Source organism: Gorilla gorilla, chromosome 1 (genome assembly GCF_029281585.2).
Source record: "Gorilla gorilla gorilla isolate KB3781 chromosome 1, NHGRI_mGorGor1-v2.1_pri, whole genome shotgun sequence".
NCBI classification, from domain to species: Eukaryota; Metazoa; Chordata; class Mammalia; order Primates; family Hominidae; genus Gorilla; species Gorilla gorilla.
Genome location: NC_073224.2, coordinates 132724487 through 132742903, shown reverse-complemented (window position 1 = coordinate 132742903; position 18417 = coordinate 132724487). Strand labels below are relative to the sequence as shown.

At 37.7% G+C, this 18417-nt stretch overlaps 1 protein-coding gene and 1 long non-coding RNA gene across 17 annotated transcripts in view; one reads left to right on the top strand and one right to left on the bottom strand.

Moving 5' to 3' along the window:
- NTNG1 (netrin G1) overlaps positions 1 to 18417 on the top strand; it is a 342410-nt gene that overhangs the window by 110367 nt on the left and 213626 nt on the right. The window lies entirely within an intron of this gene.
- Positions 422 to 10183, bottom strand: LOC134756873 (uncharacterized). Its single transcript, XR_010130241.1, has 3 exons — positions 9995 to 10183; positions 8405 to 8650; positions 422 to 509 (listed from the first exon to the last, which is right to left on the bottom strand). It is a non-coding gene; the product is annotated as an uncharacterized lncRNA (long non-coding RNA).

Below are 18417 nucleotides of genomic sequence, written 5' to 3'. Positions count from 1 at the left end.
AAATACAAAGAACTGTATGAAAATGAAACACACCAAATTCAGGATGGTGGTTACTGCTGCCAGGATGTGGGAGGTGGTCAGGAAGTGATACACAAAGGAAGGCATGGCAGGTGTGCTCCTGGAAAACACTATGAAACCCTGAGGGTTGAGCCCAGGGCAGCCTTCAGGAATGCTCTCAAGAAAGACAGCTGTCAGAACATGTGGTGTTTGGTTTTCTGTTCCTGTGTTAGTGTGCTGACCATGGCACATGTATACCTATGTAACAAACCTGCACGTTCTGCACATGTATCCCAGAACTGAAAGTATAATAATTAAAAAATAAAAAAAATAAAAGAAAGACAACTGTGAAAGAAAAAGGGAAGAAGAGAGAGGGAGAAGCTGAGCTGTAATACCTTTGCAAAACTGCCTTCAACCTAACTCTCGGCCCTTCAGAGATGTGTCCAGAATCCAGGCAAGAGGGTCGGGTATTTGTACCCCTGCATCAACCAGTCATTGGAAGTGAGCTGCTCCTGGAGAGGAAGACAGATAGGGTGACTTTGGTCAAGGCAGCTTCAGCTGAAAGCAGCCAACCCGCCGGGCAACTGGTGGAGTGGGTGTCTGGGTTCTGAAGTGGGAATCTGGTAGCATCACTCTATGCCCTTCAGAGGATTTACCACCACTGGCAAATTTGTATTTGTTTAAATACAACATCTATATTTTATTAATAAAATTTATTTTCATGCATGGTTATTCTTACCTTATTCTTTATATCTTGTTATTGTCTTCAATCATGCAAAATAAATTTTAAGAAAAAAATGTTGAAAGAATACATTTATCATGAAGAAATTTCATGCAGTAATGCTTCAAATCATTCCAAATCACTGGGAAAAGAATACGTTCTGCATGACTGACTCTTCTAGTTGAAAAATTTACCTAAGTGCCAAAACTTTTAAACACTATTTTTAAAGGAAATCTTACTAAAATCTTGCTCATATATCCACATCTTAATGAAAAGGCTGAAATGTGCATAATAGAATCTTTCCTTGATGAGTAAATGTTTTTATTAGTTTGGGTCCTCAAACATACTTTGTAGAAACTCGTCTTATCTCCCCCTCACACACAATTAATCTTTGTTTCTCTACTTGTATTCCAGCCAAACCCATTCCTCTTTTTGGCTTTTAAACTTTTTTTTAAATTGGAATCACCATTCTCAAATTCCCTTAGGTTTGTAATCCAGAATCAACTTTACCTCTCAGCCACTCCTTCACTTTTGCATCTAGTTAACAAATTGGTCAACAAATCCCACAAGTTCTGCATCTTCACTACCTCTAGCATCTGCTCTCTCTTTCTATTCCCTGGCCATAAAACCTCTAACTGGACTAGTACATTGGCATCTAAATTAATATCTCTAGTTGAAACTATCAGACCAGTCTCCTACAACTCAACTCTGATCATGTCAGTTCACTACTTAGAATTCTCAGTGGCCAGAAGCTAGACAGTAAGGGCCCTTCCTGTCCACTGTTGTCTTACTTTGTCTCACTGTTGTCTTACTGTTGCCACTGACCTCTCCAGTTTCTCCTCCCACTATTTGTCCCTAAGCACATTAGTTTTATCCATAAGTGCATAGTTTATGCTTTTTCAGTCTTTGCTGTTCCTATAATCTGTGGGATCCTAAAGGCAGAGGAAAGCCTACATACCAAAATACTGAGAACAGAAGGGTATTTAGTTTAAGAGAGTAGGCTCTGGAACCAGCCTCCATGGTTTACTTCTATCCACTTACTAATTGTATGACTTTGAGTATGTTACTCAATTTCTTTCTGCCTAAGTTCCTCATCTGTAAAATGAGGACAGTAGCATCTGCATCAGACGTTGTGAACTAAATGGTTCATAGATGGAATTGCTTAGAAGACTGCCTGGCTTATAATAAGCATTCTATACATTTTGTCTATTATTATTGCTTTTGTTCAGGCCAAATTAAAGTCTTCACTGGCACCTACTTTTATATAGGATCTTTTACTGTAGCCCCATGATGCATTGTCCTTTTAAAGCCATTTGCTGATTTGCTACTTGCTAATTGTATGTCTGGTCCCAGATTTTTTAATTTGGTGATTCCTTCCTTTCCTAATTCAAGAAATGTATTTTATCGAAAGTCACAGAAACCAGTGCATGCAAGCTTGATGTTTACTGAATGGCTCCAACAGGTAATCATGCCAATATCTAAGAACAGGAAATTGCAGACAGCTAGGCCACATGGGATTAGGCTGAAACTTCTGTCTGTTCCAGGCCATTTCATGCTGTTTTAGTCTGCTTCTGAGTTCTTTCCCTAGTTCTCTTAGCAGACTGACTTTCTCTGCTCAGTTTTGCTGTTTCCCCATATTCTTCTTGCACATGAGTGGATTGAGTTTGCTAAGACACTGATTACTGCTTGGATATCACTTGGCTTTGCATCTGGGCTCCCTACAACTAACAAACATGGTCTTTTGGTATCTGAATTCCAAATTCTTAGGAAGTAGTATTTTACTGGCTCAGGTGGAATATGGTTTGGTTCCCTAGATTAAGTGCCCCCTTCTATTTCAGTTGCTGTAGTCAAAGCTATAGTTTTATCTGATTCAAAGATAATAACTTAGAATATCCCTCCTATAGCGGCAGTGGGTGGGGAATATTACCATTACCAAAGATGGGCATAGGCACAGTGCAGATGCCACAAAATAGGCATGGATCCTGTCACCGTCTTTACTGGAGTAAGATATATCTTAGTGTATTCTTGCAGAATGCCTGCTTTCTTTACTCTCTTTTGCCACTCCAGAAGCACTAAAGAATACCAGGGAAAACCTATTGGTACCAAGTATTTTGAAATCCACTCTTAATTTCATGGATATTTTCCAGAACAGACCTACAAGTCTTAAGGTGGTTTCACTCAGCTTTCATGGGTTAAAACAGTCTTGAGAAAGCTCCTGGTACTCAGTAGAGTCTGACTTAAATTGAGGCTTAATGCCACTGTACATTACATTCCTGAGCCACATGTTTGTTATAAATGCAGTCTGGTGACTTCTTACTCTTGAGGGCAGCCACACTCCAATAAAGGTTTGGTCTTCATGGCATAAGGTGAAGTTCAATGATAAGAGTTAGCTGATAACATTTGAAATTATTGAATTTGGAATCCAAGTAAAGAAACAGCTAATAAGGAATATATCTTTATCCTTTTATTCTAAATTCTCAGAATTAGCTTCCATGTCACCCATTTTCCCCAGAAAATCAGCCAACTCTTCTAACCAATTTGTGTGTCACAGGTGTTAGAGAAGGGTACTCTTTTGGCTCTATTTCTCATTTCATTTCATTTTCATTTGTTGGGGCATTTATAATTAAGTTTACCTGCCCTTCCCCAGAAGGCAATTATTGGTTTACATTGCCTTATAATTGTCTCAGGTCTTTAATGGCTTCACTGATATTTAGCAGTGTTGCTCCTGTTTCCTCTTTTATTTTAAACCATTTGTCCTTTTTGTTTTACCCTGACATTGATCTGTGTTGTTCCTCTCTGCAAACAAAAGAACCAACATCCCACATTGCATAAACATTTCTGTCACACTTTCCTCTCGAAATTAGTATTCTTTTAAACTGGTTAACACATTTGTACTGTCTCTGACACCTTTAACTATGACAACTATGAAACAAAATAGTGAACAGTGAACAAACACATCACTGAAAACCGATTAGATTAATTACTATTCGGGACAGTGCTTAGATTAATTATTTTGTTTGTGTAGTATGTTCGTTAAGTGGTTGCCTGATTGCTGCTTAGAAGATTGATTGCTTCTTACATTTACCTTGTGGTTTCTGTGGGGAAAATATCTTTTAGGATTCATCACTTCTCAAAGCCCAGGGGGCTTTGTTGACATGAGAATGCTCCAGTAAAGCTGTAAAATGGAGAACCAACTGAGGAAAATGTATTCTTTAAATAAACACCTACAATGGTGGCTAGAGTAGCCATCAGATCTGTTTAACATCAGGAGAAACAACTGATGATAAAATTGAGTTAATACGAACTATACAATCTGAAAAGCCAGCACACCAGTTGGATTGTAAAATTGAGGTGAATAAGCACTTACCAAGATTTTCTCTGTATCCAGTAAGCTAAAATAACAAAGTCGTGGTGACTTTATGCTCATTTTACCTCTTGACTGTCATGTACCTCACTTCCCAGTAGCAGCCGCATGAGGACTGCTGCTGCTACTGCTGTTTGAGTCTGCCCTGGCAATGGGGCTCAAGAGGTCCCCGGGCTCCTTCTGAAGAATCCACACCACTGCCCTTTGAGGCGCTTGCCTCACTGTAGGAAACTTCATGGGGTTATGTGATGCATAAAGAGCATGCATTATCTACTGTGTTCAAGGGGTGACTGCCTGCACTAGGAAAGGATTTACGATAATAGGATTTTGTGTAATGGGGAATCGTAACAAATTTAAATAGAAGAGTACTTTTGAAAGAAAAAAAATGAGTTAAGGATTAAAAATAGAACAGATTTTTGTTTAGTGAAAGACTGAGCTAATCTCTCCATTTGGGGACACAAAAATACATTGCTTGCCCATGATTGTGTATTATACCTATCTGTGACTTTGAATGCTTATGGCAGTATTAGACACACAGTTTTAGTATTCAAAGAGGCTTCATACATCCCTGCCAAAAATACTGTACCTTTGTCCAGAAGAGAAAGACTAAAGAATCTTTCTATGTTTCTAGTCTTTTGACCTTAATATTTGCATCTATTAATGATATTCATAAACAACTACAACACAATTACACAAAATACTTAGAAGTAGGGCACTGAAAATACCTAGGACTTTTAATACTATAGATTAAAACTAAGGGAGCATTATAACTAATATGCATCCCAGCAAATGAGAAGGAAATAACCAAAATAGTAAAATAATTAAAATAAAAGTTGCCTCATGTTTTAATCAGTCTTCCCTCTGTAGCTTGAGATTTCAGAAGGTAAGCTATTTACAAACATAAAATGTTTTTAGCACTTAAAATCATTTTGAACTTAAGATTATTAAACATCATAACCATCATGTCATTATGGCAAAGATAGTTTTCCTCCATAAAGACACAGTCATTGCCCAAAGGAGAAGCAGCCAAGAGCATAGGTATTAGGACAGTGATAAATGAGAGGATGAGAGATGGAGCGGTTGTTTGTGATTTGGTTGGCTTTCTACAATGGTGCAAAGACTGAAATAAAAGGAAATGCATTAGCCCAGATGAAAATATATTTAAGGCCTTTTTGGTTAAGTTCTTCTTCTCCTGTGTGACTTGAAAGCTGAAACTCGATGAGAATTAATTTTTTAAACATCTTTCTTTCTCATTAACTGCCCTTTCGTGTCTTTGAAGATACCTGTCTATATTCCAGTTTAATACAAAATTCTAGTAATTCAAGTTTTTCAACTTACCATCCACATTCCTGGATTCTGACAGACAGTGGGGCTGAGACTATTGTGGGGATAAAGTGCCTATATAACAAGTTTTCTCTGGTTTGAAAACTTAACTTCAGCACATTTAGAAATAGCCTGGAATCTTGAAAAATGAGCCCTGTTTTTCATAGCATCCCTGATACCTTCCTTTCTTAGCCTATTCACACATAATTGTATCTTTTACAACTAAAACCTATTCTATTAAAATGAATTGCTTATAGTTATTATTATACTTAAAATAAAACTGTTTTGAGAAAGTTGAAAATATGTGTTTGGAACCTCACTGGGCTGTTCATAAGCTATTGTCTTAATTGTAAAAGCAACATATTCAATGCATCTGTAAGAATGTGATTTTAAGTTAATGAAACTAGTTTTCATGTGTTGTTTATTAAAGTTATTACATTACTTTATGGTCACACCTCAAACATTCTCTGTAATTATTTGATGGCTAAATGTGGCTGTCCTTTTAAGAGGAAAATGACATTATTGATCCATTGTTACTCCCCACCCACAATTTATTTTGTCTTTTCCTCTTGTGGGCCATGAGCTTCCCACTGGCCTCTCGATTTCCTCATGTAACCAAAGATATCTCTCAGAAGCTGGTAACCAGGGTGGTGAGTACTTGGTGTTTTCTGGAGCTATGAACTGCTGACTGGACTCATTCATTCAGTCAGTCCATCAATGAGTAAATGTATTTATGCACTATTGAACACACAGATTCTACACCACATACTTCTATTTTCTGTATGAATAGATGGCATAACTCCTGTTTTCAGAGAGCTCAAAATTTTGTGAGAGGACCTGCAAAGGAGCAAGCAATTAACATAAAGAGTATTCGAAGTTAGCGTAACAGAGCCCAGAGAGGTACAGAAGGTGTCCCAAGGGAAGACAGAATAAGAGCTCTCAGAAAGGAAGAGCTAAGGGGAGGATGTCCAGGCAGAGAATGCCGCATTTGCAGGCAGTTGCAGAGAGAACCTTGCGCCAGTAGTTCCATGAGCCTGGACGGGAGGAGAGGAGAGAGCGGGAGAGGAAGACAGGGCAAGGAAGCCGTTGGGGAAGGCTTTGGAAGCCATTCATTTGGTGTTTACCCTGCAGAAACTAGAGAGCAAATGAAGGATTTAATCAAGAAAGTGACTTCTGTCCAATTAGTATCAAATTCTAACTGAATTAATCAGCTATACTTTATGCCCTTCCTATACCTGTCGAAATGTCCAAATTGTTATTTTTTTTTATTGTCCAAACTGAGTTGGCTTCCATTTCTGACAGATTTGACTTTGAAATGTTTTTGCTTATCTGACAATATGGAGATTTTTCTTTCTGGTCTGAATCTCTGACTGCTATTTTCCTTCCTCAACTACCTGCTGGAAATCTTTTATCATGCTAAATTAGAAAGGTAAATATGCTCCAAAAAATAATGGTAAACAATATTAAAAAAGAGATTATGTGCTATTTATATGATATTAACTACCTGCCTTTATCGTCATTTGGACTGAATGAACCAGTTTAGAAACCAGTTTAAATCATAATTCATAACATTCAAAATAGAAAAAATCTTCAGAGGTCCTCGTGGAAACATGACTGAAATGTATTTTTGTTAAAAGTATCCCAAGACTGTAGAACAGCTAGATCTAGAGAAATATTTGAGAAAAGTAGGCCTTTTGATATGTGTCCTTCCAAATATTTATTTTGTATTTTAAGTATAGACTGGAAAATAAAAAGAATGCCTTTCATTTCTTTAATATTTTGCCTCAACTTCGCAGTCAGCTCTTTGGAACTAGAGGATTTACTTCTTTTTTCTTTAAGATAATGAAAAGACCAAAACCTATCAATATGGTCATTTTGTATATCTTAATGAATAAACTGAAATGCTACACAGCGGCTCCAGTCACCTGATTTGGAATTGATTGTGAATATATCCAAAAATATGCAGCCAATTTGATCCCTGCATGTAGATGGAGGTCTATGGATGGGCACTGTGTGGGGGGATTAGAACCCTCTTTGCATGGACTCCAGCTGAGAGAACCCTTCCACATGTTAGCCAGAGACCCAGAGTAGGGGTAAGCAAATGTCCTGCAGAGGCATGGCAGAGAGCAAAATCACAGATGCAGCTTGCTAGAATTTCCCACAATCAAAATATCTTATTCTTCCAATGACCTCAGCAATGAAAAAGTATCCTACATTTCCACATTAATAATCCAGTTTTCCTTTTCATGTTTCTCCTTTGTTTCAGGAGCCTCAGGCCTAGGGTAACACAGAAAGCCTTCTTTCCTCCAAGGTTATTTTATTATTTAGGACATCATCGGTGATAATAGGAGCTCCTTTCCCATTTTAAAATTTTGGACACGTAGGATTAAAACATTATATGAAAGACACTCTAGGGTTAATCACTAAACCTACAAATGGCATTGGCAGTCTTGCCCTGTGTAGATAGGATCATCTATGTTTGGGTTTATGGGATGAATATCATTAAACTGAATGCTCTTACTCGGATTATTTTTTTTTATTTAATGTTTTGCCCAAGGAAAGTCTTATTAAGTGTTTTAATGGCTCTAAGAGTTGTTGTTTTTTTTTTTCATTTTATTAGTGGTTGAGAAAAAAAACACCCATGATATTAGTAAAACTAATTGTCACTACATTAAAATAATTCAGGTTTATCTCTGAATTAAAGCATGTTACTTTATCTACTCAGACAAGTGACCCCAAAAAACCCACCTCTATAATAGACTCCTTAAATTGCATTTTATTAAAAAAAATAATAAAAGAAGTTGGAGTATAAACTTAGATCCTTTTTAGTGGCATGCATAAGCATAGTTTATAATAACAGCAAACACTCATGGCAATTTGAACATGCCAGCATTCTTCCATGTATTAATTTCCTCACAAGATACCTGTTTTAAGGTGGCTTCTATTATATCCTGATTTTCCAAATGAGAAAACTGAGGCATGGGAATTAAATAACTCACTTGAGTTCATAAACACGGAAGTGGCAGAGCAGGATTTGAACTCAGGGCCCATCTCCACAGGGTACAATTGGCCACTTCACTGAATGCCTTTGACAAGGGAGAGAGTTCAGATTCCACGCAGTCAGCCCACTTTGGCAGGCGCGATCTTGAGGAACAGACTTTGGTCTGACAGTGTAGCCATCTTCATACAAAGAGAATAAAGTCTTTTTGTTGTTGTTGCTGTTGTTGTTATTATTTGTTTTAATCCTTGGAGAAAGGGAAAAAAAGTAAGATTAGAGAGAATGCATGTGTTACCTGAAAAATCCAAAGGGAAAATGGAAAATAAAGTAAGGCAATAATTTAAAGGAGTCCTAAAAATTAATCAGCTCTCTAATGGGGATGACCAAAATTTGATTGATATTAGAGGCAGGAAAGTAAATTATTAGAAAATGCTGGCTTAAGAAATACACTGTAAAAATGGTTGGGTTTAAAAATCATAAAACCATTACGATTGTAAGTACTTTATTATTCTAATTTTCTTTTCTATTTTTGTGCTATGTTTTTTTCCAGTACATTTTTATTCAATCAAAGCTCCAAAGCAGTTTGTAATGTAAAACTTCAAACTGTTTCCATCTGCATTACTGGCTCTTTCACACTAAAGTGCCCACTAGATCAAGGTAGCAAGTGTGTTCATTGGAAAAAGCTCGGTGCTATAAATAACAGGAATAAATTGACAAGGTTTCCTGAAAGGATCACCGGTGTTAGGAAGCATGTGTAAGGCATGAAATGTAACACAGCTTCAATTTACTAGCCCATATAATCATCAAAATTAGACTTAGGAAATATCTTTAAAATCATTTAGTTTAACTCTGAACTTATTATTTTGGATAATTTTCATTGATATAAATCCAGAACCTATTAGAACTCATTTTTTAGGTTGTTTCCCTCAAGCTCTTCTCTTTAATTTTCCTTCCTAAAATATTATTCTGCTGGGAATGAATAATTTACATTTGCTACTTCTGTTTTACCCTCATTATATGTTCCTCCCCCGCAAGATAAAATCTCCATCTTACTATTTGCTTTGTTCAAATACCAGTCAACTATTTCTCTCTAGTATGTGAGATGTGTGTGCGGTAGATGACATATATCTTTCGCAGACTGATTTCTTTTGATTAGGTCTCTACGTTTCTTCTTTAAATAATTATTAAAAATCTTTATAGTTTTCTGTATATCTTGGGTCATAAATAGATTTCAGCATTCTGTTATTTTAATTATAATCCTACTGATTCAGAGTCCAGAATAAGTCAGAAACTTGCTAAAAATACTGAGCTAGGTGAGAGGGACACCACAGAGCCGAGAGAGTACAAATGGTTCATTCTCTTCATTTGAATGCAAATTATAGGTTATCTAAAATATGACTCTGGAATGCACAAGAAGACACACACTGAAAATTAAAATTTTGGCCATGTCTCTTCATGATAGTAAACAGTGATTGAAAAGTGAAAATACTCATTTGATCCTCTCACGATACTAGTGTCCTGTGATAACATCATATAAAAATGAATGAGCTTTTTGATCTCCCAGCTTTCCAGATATCCTACTTGAACTGACCTTGAGAAGAGTGATTTTTGCCAATACAAACTCTAAAGAGGCTTTGGCGGATGGAGAAAAGATGATCCTCTTCTCGCTGGCTACTTTCTGGGGCTGCTTTGGGACTTCTTTTCACACTCACCTCAGAAACAAAATGTAGGGACAATGGGATCCCCATTTCACTCTGATGTTCTACAGCAGGCAGAGGGTCTACCCTGCCACCAACAATAGCTGTAGTCATGACAACAGCCTTCTTAGAATGATATTCAGTTGTAGCATCAGCAATAAGACAAAAGAAAGTCCTGGAGTCATGTACCCGTAGAAGCATCTGTCTCTGGCTTTTGGTCAGGGTGTTCCACAGCAGTCACTACCATCATTACAAACCATGTGTTTCAAGAACACATTACTTTTGAGAATGCCAGGGCTGAGTTACTCCTGTTTGACATTCTCCCATCTAGCTTCTCTAGGCTCCGGAATAAGAGCATCCCCACCATTATTACCAAATAATACTATTGTCAAGATGATGATGTTTAGAGATCCCAAGAAATCAGTCAGGTGAGTACTCCCCTTCTACACCACACACGTACGGCTCTGGTTTCTTCTGTTGGCATTTCTGCTGCTTCTGTTGCCTGACAAACCTGATAAATGAAAGCCACTGATTCAAAGCCAATATTTTACACAGAGAAAGGAGATTCCAGCTGGGACTACTCACCAAGGTTAGTTCATAGGCAAGAGAAAAAAGCAAGGAAAAGGATCTAGAGATCTTGGTGAACTAAAGCTGCAGCCCAGGTAAGTACATCTGAAGAGTTGTACAGTTATGATGGATCAGAGCCCAGAGAAGTAGGAGTGCTGTTGATATTACTCGTTCTTTAATTCAGTCACTTTTAAAAATTATTTATTCTTTAATTCATTGATCCAGCAAATGTTTACCAGGTCCTGGGTACTGTGCCAGGTACTATACTAAGTACTGGAGATATGAAAATGAACAAGGTAGACATAATCCCTGCCTTCATGTAATGGATAGTCTAGTAGGGAATAAAGATGTTAGACAAACATAAAAATGATTATTTAGTCACAACTATGATAAATGCTTTGTAAGCATCTAAGATTTTCTTAAAATACCAGACAACTTTCAGTAGCCAATTTGATAACAATAAGGGAATTTGTTAACATCAGGTGGAAAATGCTGGCAGTTAAAACTTTTTGTCTGCATGTTTCACAGGATTAAAAAAAAAAGCTCTTCAGAAGATTTTAAATATTATAATTAATATTTTACTTTCAAGCCTGTTGTTGATTTTAGATGATAAATTTGCTATTTAAAAAGATAACTAGGGCCGGATGCGGTGGCTCACGCCTGTAATCCCAGCACTTTGGGAGGCCGAGGCGGGCCGATCACGAGGCCAGGAGATCGAGACCATCCTGGCTAACACAGTGAAACCCCGTCTCTACTAAGAATACAAAAAATTAGCCGGGCGTGTGGCGGGCGCCTGTAGTCCCAGCTACTCGGGAGGCTGAGGCGGGAGAATGGCGTGAACCCGGGAGGCGGAGCTTGCAGTGAGCTGAGATCGCACCACTGCACTCCAGCCTGGGCGACAGAGTGAGACTCCGTCTCAAAAAACAAAAACAAAACAATAAAAAATCGACAACAACTGTATTATAAGACATCATTTGTGAATTCCACATTCTAATATGTAAGGTAAACACAAAGTTTGTATGAGGTTCTCTGTCCGGGCAATGTTAACTATAGAAAAATTACATTCTAGGAGTTTCCTCTGATTGAGGAAAATAAGATACACCTTAAAATAACCACAAAACAATAATATGAGCTAAGGCCCTTGGCAGTTAATGTACCTAAGTGTTGTTTACATATTTTGAAGCTAAACGTTACAAAGACTTTTTCTGATTTATATATTTACATTAAAAGTCTTATAAAGGTATTTTTCAAAGCCGTTACGCATGTAGTAACACAATTAGTAAATCACATGAAATCTGAATGACTTTAGAAAGACAGGGACACATGAGTGGAGACTGGGAGGACGACTAGGTTCACTACTTAGGGAGGCCAGAATGGAGTCCTTTGTGGGTAATGAGGGCAGTTCAGGGAGAAGAGGGCAGTAGAAAAGGTATTTTGTCACAAAAGATTAAAATGTGTCAGGGAGACAAGCATAGGTCAGTTGGCTAGTATAGAGATTTATTTTATTGTTATAAAACAGAATATAAAAGTAGGTTGGGGTCTAACTATTGTGGACTTCGAGTGATCAACGAAGGAGTTTATATTTTTTCTGATATTTTATGCCATTGAAGGTTTTAGGGCAAGAGATTGCCATGATCAAAGTAGAAGAATCAGTCTGGCTGCAGCCCACATAATCATGGTGTCATAATAAATTGTAATGACTCAAGGTAGTAGCTGGAAATTGAGAAAGAAATACATGAATTAGAAGGTGTTGAAAATCGCTTATGTTGACTTGAGACAATGGTATTCATCTTTTCTGTGAGTGTATTTGTCTTCTGTTTAGAAAAAGACAAAGCAAATGAAAAACAATCTCTTCATTCACCCCCAGAAAGGGGTTGGGAAAGACAAATAAAGGGTTATTCATAATCTGTTGGTTACCATCTGTTGGTAGTGGACAGAGATGAAACACTTTTTCGCTGGTGCACAACTTTATTCTTAGCCGTGAACATCTGTAATTAGAGGAACCACCATAGTGATGACTGAATTGAGAAATCAGCCCATTAGAGGATCTGGTGGTAAAGGAATGGAAATCATTATCTAGCACAAATAATGCAAAGTTGGTCACTTACTCATGTGTGAGTTACTGTGCAAACAATTCTGATAAAAGAGGGGGGAAAAGCTATGGAATCAATATTGTCTTTATTGTGAAGAGGAATGAGAATGAACAAAACCCTGAAGCTTTGAAATGTGGTAAATCTCAGTACATTTACTCTGAGAATGTGACTGCATCCCCACAGTTCTTCAGAGAAAGGATGTGTGGGTGTGAGAGTGAGTAGGTGTGTGGGAAAAGCTGATAACAGTTCTAGGTTAGCTTCCTTCCTTCCTTCCTTCCTTCCTTCCTTCTTTCCTTCCTTCCTTTTTTTCTTTTTTTTCCTTTACAAAGCCTTTACAATAGCAGTTTTACCCCTTTGAGGCCTTTGCTAATTTTTGAGACATTTTATACTCTTTCTATTTAGGCATTAATCAGGAAATTGGTCTTTTCAAAGTGTGAATCATGAATAGTGAATATGAAACATTTTAAGAATGTAGTAGGAAAGATATTAGCACTTTGGGGAGGTTGCTTAGTGGAGTGAGGGAGCTAATGAATACTCTGAGTTATCTAGCTCTTTTCATCTATGCTAATTAGCCTTAACAAGGCAAGTTAAAATAATTTCTTTCCTAGGCTTGTACAGTGTAACTTCCCACTTAGCATTTCTTGTCTCCTTACAAGCCTTATAACCTGAGGCAATCCCAGATATTCCCTTTGGGAAAGAAGTATTTGAGAGTTATGCTCACGGCACTTGCCTTTATTAGTTTTATGAAAAAAATCCATTTTAACATTCATTTTCATATTCGAGTACTCAAGAATTTGAGGTTTGTATGTAACCATTGTTGGGATTTTGTTAAAAGAAATGTTATAGTATAATCCATCATGACCCAAACACATCTTGATGAAATGTTCTGAAGTTTCGTATCTTTAAAAAAAATGTATTATGCTATTTCTCTTATGGTTCTTATCATAGTTTGTTGAAACATTCCAAGGAATTATAGTTCTAAGCTACCTTGTATTTGACAGATGTCAGTAGATGACAGGAGATTAATCTATAGTCCTCGCTCTCTCTTGTTATTTGATTAAACAGATCCATGCCACCATCTTTCCTTCTTGCCTGTAGAATACACACACACACGCCCACAAACACACACATGCCCTTCTATTTTTCAGAATTCTTAGCCACACCCCCTCCCCTCACCACCACCATTTTTCCACCCTGGTGCACATTTTTGTAGCCATTGCTCTTTAAGGTGACAGTGAGAGAGACTTCTTATCGATCATCTGACCTCCCACACAATTTGTTGGAGGTTGACACACTCCCTGCCATTTTTGCTTTGTGGAGGCTGAAAGGCCCATTCATTACAGGGATGGCTTTATTAAAGAAGCAACCCCCAAATTCGAGTGGATTAAGCCATCTAGCTACAGAGTGAAATCCTTCACAATCTTATGACAATCTATGTCCCCCATCCTTCCCTATGAAGTTAAAAGACTATATATAGATTTTCCTTTCATTTTTTATAAATGCTCCTTGGATTTTTCTATCATACTGCCCTCTATTCTCTGAGGATAATTCTTAGCCATAGCTCCTTGTGCTTATTTCTTTATAAATTGGCAGTTTTTAAAATGAAAATCATTTTGCATCTATTTAGATGATCTCAACATTTTCTCTGTTTACATTAGTTTAGGGCACCTTTGAGTCATTTCCTTTTCATTTCTTTTCCATTTAGCCTGGATGTTTGGCCCCATCTGTGGTTAGTGAGAACTGAGGCAGAAGCTGAGTCCACCCTTCAGTCACTCTGTACAGCTTTCCTTGGAAATTCCAGCCTTGAGGAAACATACATTCACACATAGCTTGTTTCCCCCGAAATAAAGGTTTTGATCAAATATGCAGGAAGGATGTTTTCTGTGACTTGGGTACAGTGGGAAGTTTTGCATATTGGCCTCTCTCACCTGCTGTTGAGCACCTTGGCTGTGTCTTTGTTCACCTCCCCCCGTCAGTGTTTTGCACAGCAGACACTAACAAGTATTTATTGAATGAATGAATGTGCAGATGAATGAAAGTAGCATGAAGGACTAATGCTGGTGTGGTGATTGTGTCTTGTTTTCTCATTGTTCCAATATTCTATCTCAGTTTCCTCTCTCAGGAGAATGCCTCTTTGAGGTCCCTGAAGAATTACAGAATAGTAGATGCTGATAAAAATTTATACCAAATCAGTAGGAGGATAAGGAAAGGAATCTAGAAGTATCTACAACTATACTTTGGTAAACTGTTACAAATTCACCCCTCCAGGCTCTATAAATTACTTTGCCAGAAAAAAAAAAAAGGATTTTCTTTAATGAGAATTCAAATACAGCACTTCTCCTTCCCTGATTTTAAGAGTTTGGCAATGGATTAAAATGAGAGTCTGGAGGTAAGAGGACTTGCTGAAAGGGAGTCAACTAATAGCCAACTAACTATGATTAACAGAATATAAGCATTGAAAATTCTCCATTGTGAGTTAAGATTTGCAGGCCTGCAAGCCTAGTGACATAAATGTCACATGGAGATTCTAAAAAGCAATGAGTTCTCTCTGTTAGGTGATTTAATTATATTGACCCTTAGTTATTTTGAAATCACTTGTTTACAACTGGCTCTAAATCAGCTTTCTGTTAAATTTTCAGTATAAGAAATTGAAATTATAAGAATTATGGGTTTAGACATGTAAGTTGTTTTAACATATTCAGTCGTGTTCCTCTTTGGTGAGAAGTAGGAGAAATTATTTGTTTAAGAAATATATAGGAAAATAAAGCAGAGCTATGAATGCATAGCAAAAATGGGAGTACTCTCTCTGGTGGTCTGGTTGGCCTTCTACCAGGAGATGAGTCTCTTTAATTCAATATCCAGTAATAATCAATGTATTTGAAAAGCACATCTGTACATAATGGACAAATTGAAAATGCTTCCATCTTCCTGCTCCTTGTCTCAGAAAAAAAGTCATCTTTTCAATCTTTGTGCTTTCTTTGCATTTTTTGGGCACAATTCTAATTGCACGCTAGTCACATTTTGGAGTCATTTTTAATTGCTTATCTTCTTCTTTTTCCTGGAATGTGAAATCCTATGTCTCATTCATCTGTTTTCTCCTATCAGTGTCTAATATGTGGTAATATGAAATTGGGACCACTAAGAAGTATCACTTGAATAGTGAATATGGGAGGGGAAATGCTTATATGAGGAAAATGTGCTGGACACCCGTATTAGTCCATTCTTGCAGGGCTATAAAGAAATACCTGAAACTGGGTAATTTATAAAGAAAATAGATTTAATTGGCTCATGGTTCTGCGGGCTGTACAGGAAGCAAGGCTGGGGAGGCCTAAGGAAACTTTTAACCATGGCAGAAAGTGATTCAGGCATGTCTTACATGGACGAGGCAGGAGGAAGACAGTGAAGGGGAAGGTGCTACACACTGTTTAGCAACCAGATGTCATGAGAACTCACCCACTATCATGAAAACAGCAAGGGGGAAATAGGTCCCCATGATCTAACCACCTCTCACCAGGCCCCTCCTCTAACATTGGGGATTACAATTTGACATGAGATTTGGGTAGGGACACAAATCCAAACCTTAGCAACGTTGTTTTTTTTTTTTTTTAAGTTTAGACCTGGTGTTACAACTACATAACCTGGATCAAGTCATTTAACTCTCTAAGGTGAGAGTTTCCTATTCATAGGAAGAGGAGAATAGCCACCAAGAAGAAGCAAAAGAAAGATTTTGTGTGGACTGCTTTCAGACCTATAAAGAGCTGTTCAGTTTATGTTATTATGTTAGCATTTCAGCCAGTGGGAGTGCTCTTTGGGTCTCTCTCCACTCCCTGAACATGTTCAGTGAAAACTATTGGTTTATCTAAAGTTTTAAGCTGTGGGTCTTATGTACAGATTTCTTTCACTTCATGTCAACATTGATTTCCTTCCCTCATAAATTCAAAGCACTAAAGGGTCAGAGTTAAAGGTGTATGATTGCATCTTGGAAACTACAGTCTCACTATAGTCACAACACATTGTAGTACAATGTACAAAAAATGTCAAGAATATAATTCAGAAACTGTTCCTCAGCTACTTTAATTCTTCAGTTGTGCATTGGGAGACGTGTTAAAATGTCCATACTGAGCCTTCACCTTTGTCATTTGTAAAAAGGGATGGCAAGACCCACCTATAGGGTTGTTATACAGATAAATGAGATAATACATCTTAAACACCTTGTACAATGCCTGGTCATCATAAGACTTGTAATGAATAGTAGCAATGTTGACCATTATTCAAGGAAGAGAGAGTTTAGTATGGACTGGAAGAATACTGGGGAGCTAATGTGTGTGTTAGATTTGAGTGCAGGAGATGAATTTGCATAGAGGTAAATCATGAAGAAAGGCTCTGAGGTGACTGAGCTAATGCAAGAATCAATATCAACCCAGTTGTTCAAACTGAAACCTGGATATCAACTGTAGCTTGTCCCGTACCCTCATGCTCATTCCTAAAATATTCAATTCACTACCAACGTCTATCAATTCTAACTTCTTTCAGATCTACCTAATCCTCTCAAATCCCACTGCACTTTTCCATTCCCAGTACCTCTCTCCAGCCAGGATCCCTCCCACTACTGTCAGTCCCCAGGGTGTCCACCATACTCTTGCCCTCAGGTCTTTGAACGTGCTGCTTTCTTAACACAGAGCAATTAGCCCCTGGCTGCCTTTCCTTCCCCAGTTGAGCACACACCAAGCACACATACATTAACTCCTAGACTCCTTTCCTCCAGTTGGTCTTTGTCATAACATTGCATTTCCTGTTTATTTCTCTCTGTCCTTCACTAGAATGAAAAAACAAAAAGCACTCTGCTAACCATCAAATAAGAGCCCACTTTCCACAAATTCTCAGCACACACCAGACAGTCTTCTTGCATTCAAACTCTGCCCTTCTTTCCCATACTGTGGATAAATTGTCCCCATTCCAAGACCAACCTTTCTTCACATACTCAATCCCATCTCTCTTACCAAAGTGAGGACATTACTGCAGATATTCTTCTCCTTTTCTCCTACATTATCATTTCTCTTTTATAACATCATTTGTGCAGATATGTAAAAATACATCCCATCTTCAAAAAGAAAAACAAAAATCTGCCTGTACTTCATATCCCCTTCTAGACATTGCCACATTTCTCTACTTCTGTTTACAACAAAACTCCTGGAAAGATTTGTCTATACTGGCTTTCTCTACTTCTTTTACTTCCATTCCTTTCCTAACCACTCTAAACACGCTTGGGTCCCCACCATTGTAACAAATATAATTCGTGTCCAATAACCACTGATCTCTGTATCACCGGTTCCAAGGGTGAGATCTCAGACTTCACCTTTCTGGATTGATTGACACATTGGACTCAGTTGGTTACTCCTCACTTCTTGAAACTGTCTTCACTGGGCTTTTTGGCTGTCTCTCATCATTTTTTTTTTTTTTTGGCTTTTCTTTACTGGTTTCCCCTTATCCCCCAACCTCTTAAGGTACACTGTGTTTCCTCTTCTCTATCTGTACTTTCTAACAAACCAGTCTCATGGCTTTAAGTGTGAACTATATGTTGATAAGCCCCAGATAACTTAATCTCAGACCTCACTACTGAACTCCAGAGTTGCTACCTATTTCACATCACCGAGTTC